This window comes from Balaenoptera borealis (genome assembly GCF_965194805.1).
Source record: "Balaenoptera borealis genome assembly, chromosome: 15".
Lineage (NCBI taxonomy): Eukaryota > Metazoa > Chordata > Mammalia > Artiodactyla > Balaenopteridae > Balaenoptera > Balaenoptera borealis.
Window position 1 is genome coordinate 83,046,829 of NC_138871.1, and position 6,120 is coordinate 83,052,948.

Below are 6,120 nucleotides of genomic sequence, written 5' to 3' on the forward strand. Positions count from 1 at the left end.
AACATTTAAGTATGCACCAAAAAAAATTAAAACTCAGAAGTCAAGATAAATATTTGAATGCAGTATTTTTTAAAAATCAAAATTAATTCAAAAATCCTTGATGAACAAAATATTAAAGTTTAAAAAAAGACAGGCTGCTGTCCATGTACTTGTTTTATGACCCCGGATCATTGAGCAATATGATGGGAGACAGGCGTTTCCAATCAGCCTGCAGTTCCTAAGCTGTGCATCCTGCTGGGGAGGATTAAGAGGGTTAACCACAAAGTGAAAACTGATTGGGTAACACAGGATTTTATGTGTAGTCATATTTTGGGTATAGGTAGTCAGTTTTCATTTGTTTTTTCTACTTGGATCAAGATATAGGAGACTGTTTCGAAAAGTATGCATAAAGGTGCACATCTGTAGATTTTCCTTTAATCCCAGGCTCAACCACATCTCTGCAAGGCTCTAGTTCTGGGAAGAAGTGGCACTTGCTTCAGGATCACGGCATGGGGACAATTTAGTTAAGTTGGAAAGGACCCTGAGGAATCTTCCCCAACTCCTGAGAGGGTCTCCATCAACTCTCCATGAGAGGGTCTCCATCCAAGAAGTCTGGCTGTATGGAGACCTGTGTAGTCCTTTCTTGTATCTCAAATCACAACTCCCACCCTAGTCAGTTCAGAATCCCCTGGAAATATCAATTCCTCCTCTTTTTAAGTTAGAAATAAATTAGTCTTAATAACTGCTTCATGATGGTTTCTCTATATCATCTTTTGTTTATAAGCAAAATAGGACTATTTTTTATTCGGTTTGCATTTTTCAGTTATTTCAAAGAAGACTTACTCTGAACAGGCCCTGGGCTACATCCTGATAAACAAAGGTCCTGCCTCAATTTGCTGACAGTTTACTGCACTTGTCTGTGCATTACTGGGAGGGGAAGGGGCAGGAGATAAGGAGACAGAAAGTGATGATCATAATTATCACAATCATAATTGGTGTCGTAAGTGTAACAGCAGCGTTAAGCTCCGCAACCACAGGGACACAGAAGAGGAAGCCAGGAATTCAGCCTTACTAGGTGGAGGACAACCGGAGACGCCGGTGCTGCCAGCATGAGGCAGGGAGCTGGCCTTGTCCGCAGAGCAGGTGCACAGGGAGACGAGCACCGGCTGGAGGTGGTCTTCCTGACACGCTCAAGGGGAAAGGTATTCCTGGAAAAGGCAGCAGCCTATGGAAAGCTCGGAGCAGGAAGAGGTCAAGTGCATTCAGGGGAGTAAACCGGCTTAGTACGGCCGGCCCTTAGGACAGAAGAGTGAAGCACTGGACCTTCTGACCCCCACCAAGGACTTGTGCACAGCAGGGCAGAACTCTGATGGATTTATTTTATTATTTTTTAAATGTGATGATCCATTTATTATTGATTGATTGATTGATTGATTGATTTATGGCTGTGTTGGGCCTTCGTTTCTGTGCGAGGGCTTTCTCCAGTTGCGGCAAGCGGGGGCCACTCATCATCGCGGTGTGCGGGCCTCTCACTATCGCGGCCTCTCTTGTTGCGGAGCACAGGCTCCAGACGCACAGGCTCAGTAGTTGTGGCTCACGGGCCTAGTCGCTCCGCGGCATGTGGGATCCTCCCAGACCAGGGCTCGAACCCGTGTCCCCTGCATTGGCAGGCAGACTCTCAACCACTGCGCCACCAGGCAAGCCCCTCTGTTGGATTTTAAACCGCTAGAGTGACATGGTGGGTTTTGTGTCCCCAAGTTTGCCTTCAGGCTGCTGTGAGCGCGAGGGACAGTGGGTTCAGCCTGGGGAGAGAGAGAGAGGCAGGTGGGCGTGGCCTGCTGGAGACGTGCCATGTGGTAATGAGAGGAAATAGAAAATGTCATTAACGTGTCTGCCACCAGAAACGAGAGCTAAATCTATGACTCTCCTCCTCCCATTTCTATTATGAATGATTGCGTTTCAATTATGATTTTGAAAGTATTTCCTTGAGGAAATATGTCAGGGTTCCATGATGGGAAAGAAGGAAATGGAGCCATGAAAGTTTAATTTATTGTAGTGACTGCATTTAGAGAAAGGAAGAAGAAAATGAAAGAGAAGAGAGAGGCCGAAAACTGGAGAGTGTGGCGGCCTGGGCCACCTGCTGTGAGCAGGGAGCAGGCAGGAGCGGCCTGAGGTGTCTGGATAGTGATGGAGTCACTTGACGGCATGTGATGGAGGAAGCAGGGAGGCACCATCCCTGCCGGGCAGGGTGGCCATTTCATAACACTGGGCTCCTAAGTGTCAGCTCTGCTGTTCCCCGAGGACGTTGAAGGAAAGAAATAGCCTTTTCTGGGGAAGAAGGGCGGTATGGCTCTAGCCCCACGCTGGACACTGGGGAAGCGGGTGCAGGAACGAGTCAGATGGGGCCCCGCCCTCACAAGGCTTGCAGTCCAGGGGTGAAGGGGCCCTAGGCTGATATAACAGGAGAGGAAGTGTGGACCAGAGAGCTTCCACTGGACAAAAAGCAAGCAACGCTAACTGAAAGGTGGGGACCCTTTGTCTTGAAATAAAGGGGTTACCAGGCCTTAATCCACACACCAGTCAATGATCCTCTCAGGGGATCACACCCTTCACTGGTCTTTGGAAGGGGTGGATGCATTCAAAGTGTATCCATTTATTCATCCACTCGCTTACCATGTAACCGAGAATTCAACCGAGAATAAGTCCCAGGCCTTTGCCTTGTAGGAGCTACTGGGGGAGATAGACACATCAGGAAATAATTAATCAGAAAACAAGGCAGTCTGAGCTCAGATAGTGATGCGCGTAAGGGTTATAGGATCTCAGGTGCAGCACAGTGAAATCTGTCTAGGAGGAAATCAGAAGAAATCTCGGAAGTGAGACTTAAAGGAGAAAGGGAGTTTCCTGGAGGATGGGTGAACAAAAGGGGGCAGAGAAGGTGTCCCAGTGAAAGCCACAGCCCGTGCAGAGCAAGGCAGGGAGGCGGGAAGTGGTGCAGTGATTTCAGGAAACCCAGGATTGGTGTGGGAATGACAGGAGAGGAAACTGGTGAACCACACCTCACAGGAGCCAGGACCACCACAACACGTGGGCCATGCCAGGGACTTGGGATGACCTTGGGGAACTCATGGGTGGACTTGGGTTCTCAGGAGACCACTCAGGATGCTTGGTGGAGGATGGCCAGGAGGGAAGGGACTGGAGTTCTGGAGCTCGGTGGGAAGCCCCAGCTGTCATAGGAGAGAGATGGCCGGGTCTGGGCAAGGGCAGTGACCACAGCCTGATCAGAGGATAACCCAGGGGCCGTGCCAAGAGCACCGGGAAAATAAGCCCGCAGATGCTGAACGCAAAAGAGCAGAAACTTTAGTCTAGAGATGTCCTGTTGCAATCAAAGCCTAGGAACAATAGAATTTTAGAGGGTGGAACACATTATTTCTTAAGTGGAAGCTGCATCATAATTACCTCAATCCCATCTCTCTTCATTTGCACATATTAAGCTTATTTGATCCCCAAAACAATCCTGCAAGGCAAGGAGCATGCCCCTTCCCCCTGCCTTTTCCAGATAGAGAAGCTAAATCCCGGAGAAGGTTAACCGTTTGCTTCAGGTTTTACATCAAGTACATAGTGGAGCTGGAAGAGAATACATGTCTTTCTCACTCCAGAACCAGCACAGATTTCTTCCCTCCTTCCCTCCCTCCCCTCCTCCCCTCTTGTCTGCCTGGGTCTCTCTCATTACCATCAGACAGATGCCAGGCTTTGAAGATGAGGAATGTGGAAGGCACAGGGCCTGGGTCTAATGGAAGAGAAACACTGAATAGGCTGCCCTGGGAGGTGTCAGTACTGGGGGTACATTTTTACATCAATCGACAGAGGAAGAAACATCTACCTCTGCCTGGGGAGACAGGCAAGGCTTCCAGAAGGAGAGGACGTTTGAGGGTGACAGGAACCTCTAGCTGCAGAGGGCTCTCCTTAGCTCAGAGCTTGGCCACAGGAGTTAATTAGCAGAAGAATCTACCTTGACCCACGATGAATCAGACTGGAATTCCCTTTCATTTGCGGCTAGCCCCTTGGTCTGCTGGCTAACACTCTTCCTGGTGACCCCCTCTGCTTCTTCCTCCAACATACTTCCTTCTGACCACTCAGCTGTGCCCGAAAAGCCCACTTGGAGCTCACGCGGGTCCCTGCACGAGGCCCCTGGGAGAAGGTAGGTGTGCTGAGTGGTGTGACCTGGAATCCGTGGGCTTTTCTGCACTCATCCCAAGGGGGCTGCCGGTAGTTCCCTTTAAGAAGGGCGATCACACAAGTTAATTCCAGTCCCCCTGGCAACCTCAGGAGAGGCAGGCAACACCCTGTTCATGGGGGAAGCAGCCCAGCATTGCAAAAGGATGCAGATGAATAATTAAGTCACTGTTTACAAGAAATTCTAATCTTAGGGCAGTTCAAGGTAAAGACAGACACCAGCCAGGAACAGCCAAGAACAACGCTGCCAGAACACACGGAGACAGAGGCCTCTAGCCAGACAGTGTTTTTTTCTCTAAGTACTGTCGCCAAAAAAACTCAGCCAAAAAATCTCTCTGTTCTCTGGGCACCCCCAGCATATCAGTAATAATAATAGTAAAAGTAATTCACTGTGATATTGGATTGCCTGCTATGCGCTAGACATTTGTTTAGATTATTTTATTTCAAACCTCCCCCTCCTCCCTCCCTCTCAAACATCTAAGTAGGTGTGATTACAGAACAGGAAACAGAGAGGTTGAGTAATTGGTTGAAGTCACACAGTTAATGAGTAACAGAGTTAACTTGGGTCTAGGAAGTGAAATTAAGTCTAATTGCTTTTCAGTTCTACACTTTGTTTTGCCAAGTGGGGAAAATGGTTCTACAGATTAAGGTTTTATTTATTTCTGAATCTCCTACATCCCTCCCAATGCATCTCAAGTACTTGGGGTTATGGGGATCTCTTTTAAAACTTGGGAAATAAAGCCCGACTCCCTCCTAAAATTGCACCTGTGTACAAGGAAAGTTTTGCATAAAATTTCAGAGTATTCACAGACTTCTTTTGCAAACCATCTGTGAACTGCCGGCTAAGCAACTCTGAGGACACTCTTGTGTGTGAGTTGATTTAGGATTATACCCTCAAACCTTCCGTGGTCGTTCACTGCAGGGCTCTGTGACCTGCCTTTGCCTCTCGATCACCACCCACCCACTCCTTCCCGCCCACCCCCAGCGCTGAATAGGGACCGCTGCTCTGCACAGGGCAGGGAGATTCTGAGAAGGGACATAGACAGCTGTCCCGAGAGTTCTTTGTCGAGGTCGATGGAGGTTGTCTCATTGTGTTCGAGACATATTAGTTCTGACATCACCTGTGGCTTGTACAACTGTCCAGAGGTCTGGGGAAACCCCGTAATGCACACAGCCTCTATTAACCTTATTGATGGCAGAGACGAAACAACAATGACCTTGTACCTTCTCACTCTTTCCCAAACACACCCTTGATACTATACTAAAACTCGACACGCTGTAGTTTCTTAAGCAGTTGTTGTAATGCAGAATCTGAAACCACGTAAGTGATCTTTTGTTACTTCATGTACCAGAGTCAAAACAATACAACACATCAGATTGAAGGCAAAAGCAGATATGAGAATCCAGACATTAAAGAGATTTACAAAAGGTGTAAAACAATCTCTCTCTACTAAGTATTTTATTTTAAAAATAGTTATTTTATTAAAATATGTTATGTCTGGGCTTCCCTGGTGGCGCAGTGGTTGAGAGTCTGTCTGCTAATGCAGGGGACACAGGTTCGAGCCCTGGTCTGGAAAGATCCCACATGCCGTGGAGCTACTAGGCCCGTGAGCCACAACTACTGAGCCTGTGCGTCTGGAGCCTGTGCTCCGCAACAAGAGAGGCCGCGATAGTGAGAGTCCCGCGCACCGCGATGAAAAGTGGCCCCCGCTTGCCGCAACTAGAGAAAGCCCTCACACAGAAACGAAGACCCAACACAGCCAAAAATAAATTAATTAATGTTTTAAAAAAAAATGTTATGTCAATAAGTAATTGACTTATTATAGTTATATTTGCATGAATTATACACATATTTTAACTTCCTCAGTTTTAATTTCTAATATAAGTATTAATAGACATAACTCATAC